At 36.4% G+C, this 13494-nt stretch overlaps 1 protein-coding gene across 6 annotated transcripts in view; it reads left to right on the top strand.

Annotated features, from left to right (window-relative positions):
* EMB (embigin) overlaps window positions 1-13494 on the top strand; it is a 126748-nt gene that overhangs the window by 13513 nt on the left and 99741 nt on the right. The gene's annotated exons all lie outside the window — the stretch shown is intronic.

The raw sequence follows: 13494 nt of genomic DNA, 5'->3' as shown, positions 1-13494 counted from the left end.
ATAAGGGTTTAAGCAATTTTTCTTAAACAAAGCTGCTGCTTTTTGCTTTGTGAAGTGGTAATCCCTGTTCCTGGCCTGGTGGGAAAAACATACCAGTAGTGTGCTGGGAATCTCATGTGGTGAGGATGTTTTACTGGGGGCCCACAAAGGAGGAAAATATTCCAGACATGCTAGGGCTAAGAATGGCTCCCCAGAAAATGGATACCTGAGAAAAGGGAGAATCAATTTTGATTTGCGGATACTCTTATGTTTTCATTAATTCCTGCTGGTACATCCATTACATCACTGTAGGTCAAGAAGAGAATTTGTGTATCTATTGGAAGACCTTTAGCCAGAGAAAGTAAAGATGATATCAAATGAGTCACTGTGCTAAGGAGAAGCAAGAAAGGAACTCCAAAATTAAACCCAGCCCTGCTTTCTCTGCTTTTTCTTTCACAGTTTTGGATTCCATGTTTCCAAAGTAATCTCAGTCTTTTAAATTCCTAAGAGTGATTAATCTGGTTTAGGAACAATATTAAAATTGTATAATTAGAATTTAAAACATCACAAACCTAGCTATTAAATCAATAGTTAGGTTTTTCCAAATACACATCTAGTTTTTAACTATCCTCTAGTCTTATGAACTGTTTCTCTATTTCTGTTTAATATGAATAGAAAGTGTGTGTGTGCGTACCTGTCTGTTTCCAAATCTGATAAGAATGGAATGTTTGCATTGAGCTTTTTGAGGGAGCATTTTTGTAACTTTGTACAGCTTTTGTTTGTTCCCAAATGTATGGAGTTTTGTTTGTTCCCAATGTATGGAGTTTATTATTGTAAAAAAATAATTATTATAATTTTCCTATGTTCTTTTACTTTTTTCACGTTCTAGTTGTTGGTTGCCTCTGTTATGATGAAATGTTTCTTTAAGAGACTCATGTGAGAAAGCAGTTTGCACATTCTTTAACCAGCCTGGCAATGTCAGCAGCAGGGCACCCCTTACTCAACCAGTACAGCTGTGGCCTGGAAACAAAATGGTCAATGCTCAGGGCAGGAACAAAAAAATGGACTTTTTAATTGTTACCAGGCTGGTTATTTACTTACTTAACCTGTTTGGAGGGTTTAACTCCTATTCTTTTATTCTAAATAGTGCTATTTAAAGCCGTATTCCCACTGTTATAAAGAGACTAATTGTTTGCCATTATCCATTACTTACCTCTGTCTTGGCTTGATTAAACTTTAAACTTGATTAAACTTTTGTCCTTTTTCTTCCTTACAGACCTGTGAAATGTGGCTTGCCCTAAGTCCGAGCAAGCATTAAAATAAAGAACATCTTGAGAATTGGCTGACTGCAGCCCGGTCATACTGTCTGTGTACACTCTTTCATTTGCCCAATTTCCCTAAAAAGTTCTTGCTTCATTGCTTATCCCATATTAAAAAATAACCTTTTTCTGTTTACTTTTGGGAGGCTTGCAGATCTTAAGTTTGGAGCTTTTTCTCTATTGCAATAGTCTTTTATAAAATAATGTCTTCAGTCTGGGCATGGTGGCTCACATCTGTAATCCCAGCACTTTTGAGAGGCCAGGGTGGGTGGTTCACTTGATGTCAGGAGTTCAAGACCAGCCTGGCCAACATGGCAAAACCTTGTCACTACTGAAAATACAAAAATTAGCTGGGCATGGTAGCGGATGCCTGTAGTCCCAGCTACTTGGGTGGCTGAGGCAGGAGAATCACTTGAACCCAGGAGTTGGAGTTTTCAGTGAGCTGAAGTTGAGCCACTGCACTCCAGCCTGGGGAACAGAGTGAGACTCTGTCAAATAATAATAATAATAAAAATAATGTCTTCATTTAAGTTTGGATTTGTTTTTGACAAAAGAAAAGATTTGACGTTAATTTAGAAACATTAGATCTCAGAGTCGGGCACTGAACGGTTACATTTCCATGTAGGTTGTTGCTCTAGTTGCCTTGCCATCAAAAAGTTTGGTTTTAGAAGCTACCTTTACTGAACTATGGAATTTAAATTTGAAGATACATTTATAATTTTTAGTGTCAATGTAAAATAAAAATATCGAGATGAATCTCTAAACAAAATGTTCTGTTTGGTAGAACAGAATTGGAGTTCAGGGCATACACAGAGAGTAGAATGGTCTTCAGTATGACTGAAAAACCAAGAGAAGCTTAGAGGTTTTATTAGAGAGAAATGTTATATATTGTTTTGGAAGAAAACTCATTATTAGCAGTAACAAAGTTTTTGGGAGCTTACAAGCTCTGACTGGTGAGTGATGGAGGTCGGTAAATTAGTCTTAGAGTCATGGTGGTTTGTTTCAGAAGCTGCTAGGTAAAACTGGTTTTAAAGTTATACCAGGTCATTTCAGCAGCTGGCTTGCAGTATTAGTCCCAGGCAGGTGCTTTGTGTCCCCAGTGTGTTTTTTTCTTTTCTTTATTACCGGGTCTCTGGTCTAATTTAGTTGAATATGACAAGGTAACTCCAATTCCTGATTATCAAATTTCACCTTATCAAATATAGACTTTCTTCATACTGTTGTTAAGATTTTTAACTTACTATTTGTAAATGGAGTGTTTTCATATTTTCATAATGTTGTTTGATATGTATCAATATTGATTTTATTATTCGTGTTTGTCTATAAACAATAGTTACGACATTTCTATGTTGTTACTTATTATTTTCTTTTTCCCTCTGGCCATTGTTGAAGTTAACCTCTCTGTTAGGATAAAATGTTTCTTGTAGAGAGATTCAAATACAATATGTTAATTGTAAATTTTGGACTTTGGTCTGGCTCTTTACATATATACTTATCCAAAGATTCTTGAGACTGGAAAACATATGGATTCTTGTGTCTGGGAGAATGAAAACATGGCCTTTGATTCATAAAAGCTTAGTTGTTTACTTATTTTAATATTTTTAAAATATTGCTAATTATTTACTTAACAAACTCATGATGTTGACTATGTACCATGTTTGTATTTCTAAATAACTTAATTCTTATAACAGCTCAATGAGTTGGGTACTGTTATTATTTGTAATTTGCAGGTGAGGAAAGAGAGGCACAAAGAGATGAAGTGAACTGACCAGGATCACAGTTCCTGAGCTGGAGCTTACAGTTTTAAATGCAGGCAGCTTGGTGCCCAGTCTGTGCTGTTAACCATTATGCTTTGCAGCCTTTCTTAATGCCCAGTTACTTGTTTCTTTTAACAGCATTATTAAATCAATTATATTTATTTTAAGAAGAATGACATTAGTTTTGAAATGATGTAGTAAACTACGAAAATAAAGCTATTTTCTAGATTTATTGCTATTTCTAGGATTATTTAGTAATAAAGCTATTGCTTTATAAGTTGCATTTGCTGCCTGCAATCCCAGCACTTTGGGAGGCCCAGGCAGGCGATCACCAGAGGTCAGGAGTTCGAGACCAGCCTGGCCAACATAGCGAAACCCTGTCTCTACCAAAAATACAAAAATTAGCCAAGTGTGGTGGCAGGCACCTGTATTCCCTTCTACCTAGGAGGCTGAGGCAGGAGAATCACTTGAACCTGGGAGGCGGAGGTTGCAGTGAGCTGAGATTGCGCCACTGCACTCCAGCCTGGGTGACAGAACAAGAGTCCATCTCCCCTGCCCCCCAGAAAAAAAGAAATTGCACTTGCTTAATCTTAAATTTGTGAAAGTAATTGACTGAAACTAAAAGTATTTTTTTCTGCTCTCAGGGGTTTTAAAACAGAGCTTTTCATAATGGACTATTTTTATATCACTGTACTTAATTTTTGAATGTCCATAGTATTTGGAATTCATTATATTGTTTGTATTACCACCATATATTTTTATTTTTGCTTTTTTCCTCTCTGCATGTTAGTGTTTAGTTTCTCAATCCATGTGTTATAATTTAACGGAAGACACTGAAATAAAAATAAACAGCTGACAGTTACCTTGACCAACTTGTTAACGTTGGAATCAGCTCACCTGTGATGACCCAGTGGCACATTTTACATTTTATTTACATGTTGAGATGTGAGCAGCTGTCCCACAAAGTCCTTGTGAGCCAAGGAGGTAATATAAGCAGACATTAGAGGTGCAGATGTGCAAATTAAGGCACAATGTAAGATTCGGGAAGATTAGTCAAGATAAGGAAAGACAACCACATAGTCTAAATCTAGGCCAGCAAGAGGTCTAGGTTAGGACCACCCAGATTCTAGGGGCAGGTGATTGATAAGATTGAAAAGAAGAAAATAAGTGAAAATACTTCATTGCAGAAAGGATCCTAGCACGACTCCAGTGCTGCAAATGTTATAATATTTTTCAAAGGCACTCATCAAACCTGATATGTAGACTGTTGATGTACAGAGAAAAAAATTGAGACCTAACATTCGTAGAGAGTCAGAGAAAGCAAAGATGGAAGAGGGATCTACCCATAGCAACACAAGTGGCAGTGGCTGTGATCAACTTTTGTTCTATATCAGGTGCTTGTTTGTTTTTGTTTTGGTTTTTATTAACAGAGGTATTGATGTTTGGGGCTGGATGATTCTTGGTTGTTGGAGGTTGTTTGCAGAATTGTAGGCTGTTTAACAGCATTCCTAGCCATTGCCCACTAGATGTGAGTAGCACCTGCTAAGTTATGACAGCTGGATATGTCTCCAGATACTGCCAAACATTCCCTGGGGGACAAAATTTTCCCCATTTGAAAATTACCCCCACCGTTCTACACGTTAAAAATGAGAGCCCTGCACATGTTTCCCATCCCTTTATTGTGGGAATACACATGATTTAATAATATTGTGATTAACATTTAGTAAAGAATCTCACCATAAAGTTAGATGATGGTGCTGAATCACAGGCACAGGACCTCACACTCTGTAAGTGGGACCTGTCTCTTCCTTCCCTCCTACTGGTGTTCAAATCCTTCCTCTCTTTAAGAATGGAGCCAAGAGCCCATCTTCAATAAAGCACATAGCAGAGAAGCACATATGTTCCTGCTTCTCTGATATGTATTTACTGTATTTTTGTTAATTTTTAATTGTGTAAGTAAAAATGAGTTCCGTTTGAAAATATTAAAACATTATTTTCAGCATTAGAGTAAATTAGAGAATCTGAAAACCCTCCTGCCACACCTAAACATTCTTTTAAATATATGGCTATCTACACAGAAGTAAAGAAGTTTCTACTGATCAAAATTGGTGATCAGGGCATGAAGCCCGTTAACTGAATATTGTGTTAGGTTTCCTGTGTTTGTTGCCAAGATACTTGAGTTTTAAGAGCTACAAAAATATAAAAAACAAGGCCTTGAGTTCATGCAAGGAGGAAAGCTGGACCTGAAAACCTGCAGAAAGCTATCATTCCTAGGCTGTAAATGTAGGGAAAGGTTTGATTTAGGGAAGAAAATCAGCAAACAGCACAAGATGACAAGTTGACTTCTTTCTTTTAAAGTTTTGTTAGGCATTTAAACCAAAAGATTTCCAGTGTTATCTGCTAACTAAAAATAATATGGATAAAAATAATTTTAAAACAAGAAACCTCCAAACCCCCAAAGATTTCCCTTATTATTTAAAGACATGGGCGTGTCCTCAACACAGTTTAAATTGCAAATTTACATTACTTGCATTATACTGTACAGGAGCCTCCCAGCTGAGAAATAACACAAAAATGACCCTGCCAGGTAGTACTTCCACAGGGAAGCAATTAAAAACCTCTGTGGAGGAATGTGTTGTCCATCCTGGTGACATAATCCCTACTGTTACATATCTCAACATATTACAAAACAAAAATATAAAAAACAAACACACAGTCCCTAACAGAGCTAAGGAGAGGTAGGATTAGACATTCTAGAGCTTCAGATTATAGAAATACTAGGTAGACAAATAAAAGAAATATTAAAAACATGAGAATGAATATTATACTGTTTTTTAAAAAGATAAAGCAGGTTTGAAAAATGTCCAAATAGAACTTCAGGAGGTGAAATAAAAAACTTGACTAATGAGGTTCAAGTCTCATTGAATTACCGCCATTTCTATCTCTGTTCTCTCTCCTCTTTTCCAATGGTAAACTCTGTTCAATGTGTTTCTTTCCCATGCTGAGTGTGGGTGTGTGTGTATGTGTGCATCTATAAAAACTATGTAGTATTGTTTGTATTCTTTAGTTTTAGTGGTATTAGTCCATATATATTGTTCTGAAAATTGATTTTTGTCATTCAACATTAGTTTTTGGAGATCTAGTCATATTGCATATGAATCTAGCTTTTTTTTTTTTTTTAACTTGTATGCACAGTATAAATACACCAGCTTACTTACAAGTTTTTTTCCTAATGGACCCTAGTTGGCTAATATATTTTTGCTAAAAACCATGTATTAAGGGACACACTACATATATCTCTCTGGGCATAATTGTGAATGTTTTCTCTATAAAAACTATCACAAAGTAGAATTGCTCAGTGAGAAATTATGTATATCTTTATTTTATCATATACTTCCAGATTGCCCTTCAAAACATCTTGACAGTTGGCCCCTTCCCCCGACCCACATAGTAGGCTTATATTTTATGTTTTGAATTAATTTAAATGATTCAAAACAATGAGGTAGGCGTAAATTTTGGTTACTGAATTTTTACTTTTTATAGAAGTTGCAAATATTTTTTCCCACTTGTCTTTAAAGTTTTATGTGGTGTTTTTTAATTGTGAAGAAGTTTCATTATGTGTTTCCTGCTATTATTTGCATACTTTTCCACTTTTCACTTTTTAACCCATTTGTAATACAGTTTTATGTTTTGTATGTCAGAAGGAACTAATTTTGTGGTTATTATTTTGTACTGTTAGCCAGCGTCTCAATGCTTTTAACTGAATAGTTCTCTTTTTCCTGATAGCTTTGAAATAGCACTCTAATCATATTTCAGTTCCCAAACTCTGTTCTTTTTACAAAGTGATTAAAGTGCTTCCCAAAGTAAGAAGTACATTTTACTTTGTAACCTAATGCACCAACTGCATTTTCACACACATATGAAACAAAATATTCATCAAATAACACTTACACCTAATAGGTTTGTTATGCTCTGATAATTTCTCTTTTACTCCAATCCATTAAAAAACAAATCTGGTGATAACTATGAAATTGATTTCCTGATCCACTAATGGATTTTGACTTGCAGTTTGAAAAGTTTTGCCTGTTTTATTTCATTGATTTATTGGTATTTTATCGCATCATTAACATGTTAGTATTATTTTTTAAAACATTATATCTTTTTATGTCTGTTCTTTTAAAAAACCAGATTTTCTTTCTTGGATTTTCATTCTTTCACATGCACTTCTCTAAATTGGGTTCCGTAAAAAGCACTTTTGGAATTTGGCTGATTCTCCACTGACTCTGTAGATTTATTTTGGGGAAAATTAATGTTTTATACTGTTGTATTGCCATCTGTGATTTAGATCTCATTTGATTTAGAGTATCTGTTGCAGTTAAACTTAATTGTAGTTATTTATGCTTGACTTATATGTCCCCTGCTAGATTAATAATTTTTTAAATCACCTCTGTATCACATATAGCATATAAAAGTACTAAACAAATTTGTTTTGGCCAATGGATGAGTCAACTGTGTGAGACAAGAACTTCTTATGCATTTCTTGCATATCCTCTAAAGTACTTTCTGCCTAGAATTCCTCATATAAATCATGGGCCAGAATTTTAATATGCTTGAACCTTCAGTCTAAGGCAAGGTGCGTTATCTGTCTAAAGAAGTGATTCGTTTTTTAAATACGATATTCCAGGAGCTACAACCACTTCAACAAAAATTTATTGAAAGCCTGGTTTACAGTGATGAACATGACAGACTTCCCTTTCTGCCCTCCTCCCCTCATGTCATACAGTATATGTTTCAGTGGGAGAGGCAATGAATAAGTAAGTAAACAAATTAATATGAAAGGTGAAACCAGATGGTGCCAAATGCTAGAAAATATATAAAGGAAGTGTGATAGAGAGAGTCTGTTGTTAGCAGTGTTGTAAGGTTAGAGGAGCCCTTTCTGCAAAGGAGGCATGTGACCTGAGACAGTCACTTGGGGTGTGTACAAAATGTATGTACTGACTCTCTGAGTGTCTGCATGGTTAGCACCATAGAAGTTGATACCATGAAACATAAACCATTGTTATAAGACTTAATCTCAAGGACTGGTGTCAGGGTGTAAACACTTGCAGTTTGGACAAATTCATTACCAAGGTAGCGGGCCATGCTTTCAGTTTACATTAGGTATTTATGACCCCTTATCTTGATCTGGGGTGTACTGAGGCTTGTGTTTACCTCTCCTTTGCTGAAATCCGGTTACTTTTATTGTATTTTATTTTTTAGATTCTGGGGTACATGTGGAGGATGTGCAGGTTTGTTACGTAGGTAAATGTGTGCCATGGTAGTTTGCTGCACCTGTCAATCCATCACTTAGGCAGTAAGCTCAGCATGCATTAGCTCTTTTCCCTAATGCTCTGCACCCCCTGCCCTCCCTCAACAGGCCCTAGTGTGTGTTGTTCCCCTCCCTGTGTCCATGTGTTCTTATGGTTCAGCTCCCACTTGTAAGTGAGAACATGTGGTGGTTGGTTTTCTGTTCCTGTGTTAGTTTGCTGAGGATAATGGCTTCCAGCTTCATCCATGCCCTGCAAAGGACATGATTTTGTTCCTTTTTTATGGCTGCATAGTATTCCATGGTGTATATGCACCACATTTTCTTTATCCAGTCAATCATTGATGGGCATTTGGGTTAATTCTATGTCTTTGCTATTGTGAATAGTGCTGCAATGAACATATGTGTGCATGTGTCACTTTTAAATCCACATTTTCTTTATCCAGTCTGTTGTTGATGGGCATTTGGGTTAATTCTACTTCTTTGCTATTGTGAATAGTGCTGCAATGAATATACGTGTGCATGTGTCACTTTTAAATCCTTTGTTCCTTGAGGTGTAACCATGATGGGTAAAGAAGAAGAAGGGATGAAGAAGCCAATCTTGAATGCTTTCCATACCTTCTCCAGTCTTCACTAATTGTAGCAACATTTTTTTGTCAGTTTTATACAGTTATCTGTGTGTGTGTGTGTGGTGGGGCGGGGGGGTTCTGCTTAAGTTTTCCTCTGATTTATTTCTGAAATAATTCTGCTACTAAAATAATTTTGAAATCCGTTAGAATAATCCATTTCAAAATTTAAATGGTTCTTGTACCAGGGAATCAAATGATATGACATTGTCATTTGCTGTTCCTTTCTTCCATTATATTGAAGTGGATATGTGAAAAATGTTTCAAAATAAATGAAAGCTTTTTATCAGGGTAGAGAAGGCAGAAATTAGAAGTAAAGATCGGAGGCAAGTTGTTATGGCTTGAGATGATTTTGATTTGTAAATGTAGAAGAGATGGAAAAAATACTAAAGTGTGATTTATAGCTCCAAGAACAAAAGGGCAGGACTGGACATGGAGGGGAGCATACAGGGCCAAGGACTGACTGTTCTGAGTCCTGGACTGCTACCTCAGCCTGGATCTTATCCCCTATGTAACCTCAGGTATTGCCTTTCAGATGTACTGAACTGGTACTATGATTACCACTTTGTAGAATTTATTCTGGAGACCAAATATTATCATATGTTCTAGATATTTGTGAGCTATCAAGTGACATCAGTGCTATGAAATTTTAATCAAATGGAAGGAGTGCATAAATGAAGTATCTAGTATAAATCTTGATAGGTATATATGGATTAGGTTAATGATCTCAAGCCCAGAAACAGTCTATAGCCAGTTAAGCAGGAAATAATTTGTTGAGTAAAGGATGTTGGCTAGCAGAATTGATGAGAAAACTGGAAATCAAGTTCTGGCAATGCCGGGGACCTCAGGATGACAGACAGCAAGGATTACTGGAAGAGTCTGCTTGAGATATTTCTGCTGGTACTGGACTCTTGATACTAGGGCCTAGAATAAAGGCACGTAATATATTTTTAGTAAAATTGTTGAACGAGTGGATACATGAAAAGCACGTGGTAGGTGTTCAGTAAATAAGTGTTAAATGAATGATTGAAGGAATAATGAGGCACAATCACTGCTAGACACTTGCCATTGCTATTGTAATTAATTTCTCAGTTCTGCCTAGGTCCTTAACTCCCTCCCTCTAACTTTAAAACCCTGAGTAGGAGGTTATAATTAAAGTGGCCAAACCCTAGTGCTCAGCTGGGCAGAGAGAAGAAATACCTGTTCTTAGGTTTCCACAGTGAGTGAGTACTTTGCCTGTCACCGAACTTTACACTGATGGGAAGGGTGTTCGGATTCTGGTTGTCCAAAAATATGATCAATAGCCCTCACTATAGTGTTGGATGAACTTCCTGTTAATTATTTGGAAACAGTGGCAACAAATGTATTTGGTTACTAGAACAATGTAACCATTTACTATAGTTTTCCTGTAACGGATGTAAACAATAGTTGCAGTGTTGTTCTCTATGTTGTAGAAAAATATATTTAATTATTGGATTATTACCCATTGTTATTGTCTCAAATTAAGTACTACATTGTTGAAACAAGAGACATGCAATTCTGGAATTCAAGTAGAATTGTTTTTGCTTTTCTTTGAAATGACATTAAATCAGTTTAGAAAGTAGAGAAATAACCATTACATGCCTTAATTTCTGTTACTAATTGAAGTGGAGGAAAACAGTGACTAATAGAAGCTTTGTTTAGTAAAATTCAACTAGCATCACCTCTTAGATAATTTTAAATCTTTGATGAATTATTTTGGAAAACCTGGCTTCATTTGTGTAGAAGCCATTCACATTTTCTGGTGTTTCTCTTTCTTTTGAGGATATCTGTGTAAAAAGAAAAATCTAAAAGTTTGAAAATAGGCTCAGCTCATAAACGCCAGCCACATAGTTCACAGGTCTTGAGGGAGTCTCCAGGGAGTACTTGGAGATTTTATATAGATATAAAAAAGTGTATCAAAGTATATGTGTACTACATTTTACTCAAGTTGGGTTTATGTAATTTCAGGCTTCTCTGTGCACATTGGTGATTTCACATTTTAAGTTTATGGGATTCAGGAAGCACATGTGTTTTAGGTTGTGTCACATTGGTATGGCACTAATCAGATGGCATGTAAATAACTTGTTGATAGGATCACTTAATAAACTGTCATGATTCTTCAATCAATATGAGACTTAATTTGGGAGAGTGGTGAAATTATAAGAATCAAGGGAATGGTATTATGTTTTATAAATTTTGGATATAAACTTTGAGAATTTTATTCTTATTCAGAGGAATTATAAGTTAACTCCATATGTTTAAGACGCACAACATTAATGATAAAAATAAGATCCATTGTATCTTTTTTTTTTTTTTTTTTTTTGAGACGGAGTCTTGCTCTGTCGCCCAGGCTGGAGTGCAGTGGCTGGATCTCAGCTCACTGCAAGCTCCGCCTCCCGGGTTTACGCCATTCTCCTGCCTCTGCCTCCCGAGTAGCTGGGACTACAGGCGCCCGCCACCTCGCCTGGCTAGTTTTTTGTATTTTTTAGTAGAGACGGGGTTTCAGCGGGTTAGCCAGGATGGTCTCGATCTCCTGACCTCGTGATCCACCCGCCTCAGCCTCCCAAAGTGCTGGGATTACAGGCTTGAGCCACCGCGCCCGGCCCCATTGTATCATTTTTATGTAGGGGTGTTGGCCTCATGTTAGTGTGGCCTTCTGTTTCTGTAAGGATTCTGGATGTTTAATAGACATTTTGGGTTGCATCATGAAGCCTTATTGACTTTTATGGTGAAATTGTTACAGGGCAGGTGAATCCCAACACTGGGGTTTAGCCGGAGAAGGTTGGCTCAGGAAAGAATTAAAGAGTGAGCTGATGGTAGAAAAAAGCGGCTTTATTGAGGCAGGGGTGTTACAGCTCTGTGACTTCTCCTTCGGAGCAGGGGTACACCCTGGGCAGTGTGTCGTGAATAGCAGCTCAGGGGCAGTTCTGCAGCCATGATTATACCACTTTTAATTATGTGCAAATTCAGGGGCAGGCTATTCAGAAATTTCTAGAAAACAGGAGGTAACTTCTGGGTCATTGCCATGGAAAGGGATGGTAACTTCTGGGTGTAGCCATGGCAATGGTAAACTGCCATGGTGCTGGTGGGTGTGTCTTGTGGAGAGGAGCTTTCGATGTCTCTTCCTTGTTTCTGTCAGTCTTCAGTGTGGTCCAGAGTCACATTCCACCTCCTACCTCATTATGAATAATGAAAAGTCAGGCTGATGGGGCTCTGTGTTTTCTATCTTGGCTTCTATCAGAGTTGTCCCATCTAATCTGTTGTATATATCACAGTTCACTTAATTGTTTTTAGTAAGAGTTTCTGCCTTTAAAGCATGTTTGGAAACACTATCCTATGCAATAAATTTTAATTGGCTTCTTCCATATTTTCTTTTTCTTAATAAATAACAAAGCAGACTTTTATTTGTAGTGAAATGGTTTAAAAGATTGGGTCCTGAATAGACCCAAGAAAATCTAAATGTCATTTCTCTGAAGACTGCAAATGTTATCTATGAAAATAAGAAATTTTTTAGACAGGTATAAATTACTATATGGTTTTAAGAACAGTCTTAAAAATATGTTTCAGAAACAAATTGCTATGGTTTTAGAAATGCAGATGTCATAGATGTTTTTGCAGCACTCTAAAGCGGCAAAAATGCATTGCAGTTGTGCAGTATTAAGGAAGTTGAAACATTGTCGACTGAGCTCATATTAGTTTGTTGGCTAACCACAAAATATGTAAAAAGGTAGAGCTTTTTGCATATTTTTGATGCTGTGATTTCTTGACAGGGAGGAAAACAAACTGCAGAAGCACAGCAAACTGCAGAAGCACCTGCAAAGTATTATAGGGAACAGTGAGACAAGGATTAGGGCTTGGAGGATGGCCTACCAATAAGAAAAGCTGCATTGCATTTTAAGTTATATAAAACTGTGTTTAGTTGAAAATGTGTATTTTAAAAATATTTTGATTGCACTGTTCATTTATCATCACATTCACATTGATATATAGCTACACTGTACATTTCTTTAATCTTCTATTAATATTTTCTTTTATTTAAAATCTTGGTTCAACAGTTTGAAGGTAATGAAGTTAATTCCATTGTAATGAGAATTTAATATGTTTGAGAGTTGGTATAGTCTGTTGGTTATCACAATCTGGACTCAGGCATACCTAAATCTAAGATTCAGTGTTGCCTTTGTCTTGATGTGTGATCTTAGACAAGACAGGCAGCCTGTTTGCCTCATTTCTAAAGTTGGAATGGTAACAGTGATACTTACCTCATAAAGCTGTTGTGAAGATTAAATGATTTAATCAACATATAACCCTTAGCACCATATATGATAGTTTTTATAATATTCCCCAGTGAGATAATGGTGAGAAGAAGTAAATGGGCATTTATTAATTGCTATATTATATTACTGTTGCATTTCTTATGATAGAACTTTCTACAATCTCATGAAATATGTATTATCCTGCCTTACAAATAAGGAAATGGATGTCCAATA

This window comes from Macaca mulatta, chromosome 6 (genome assembly GCF_049350105.2).
Source record: "Macaca mulatta isolate MMU2019108-1 chromosome 6, T2T-MMU8v2.0, whole genome shotgun sequence".
NCBI lineage: Eukaryota > Metazoa > Chordata > Mammalia > Primates > Cercopithecidae > Macaca > Macaca mulatta.
Note: the sequence above shows the minus strand (reverse complement) of the source record. Positions and strands in the feature narration are given on the sequence as shown.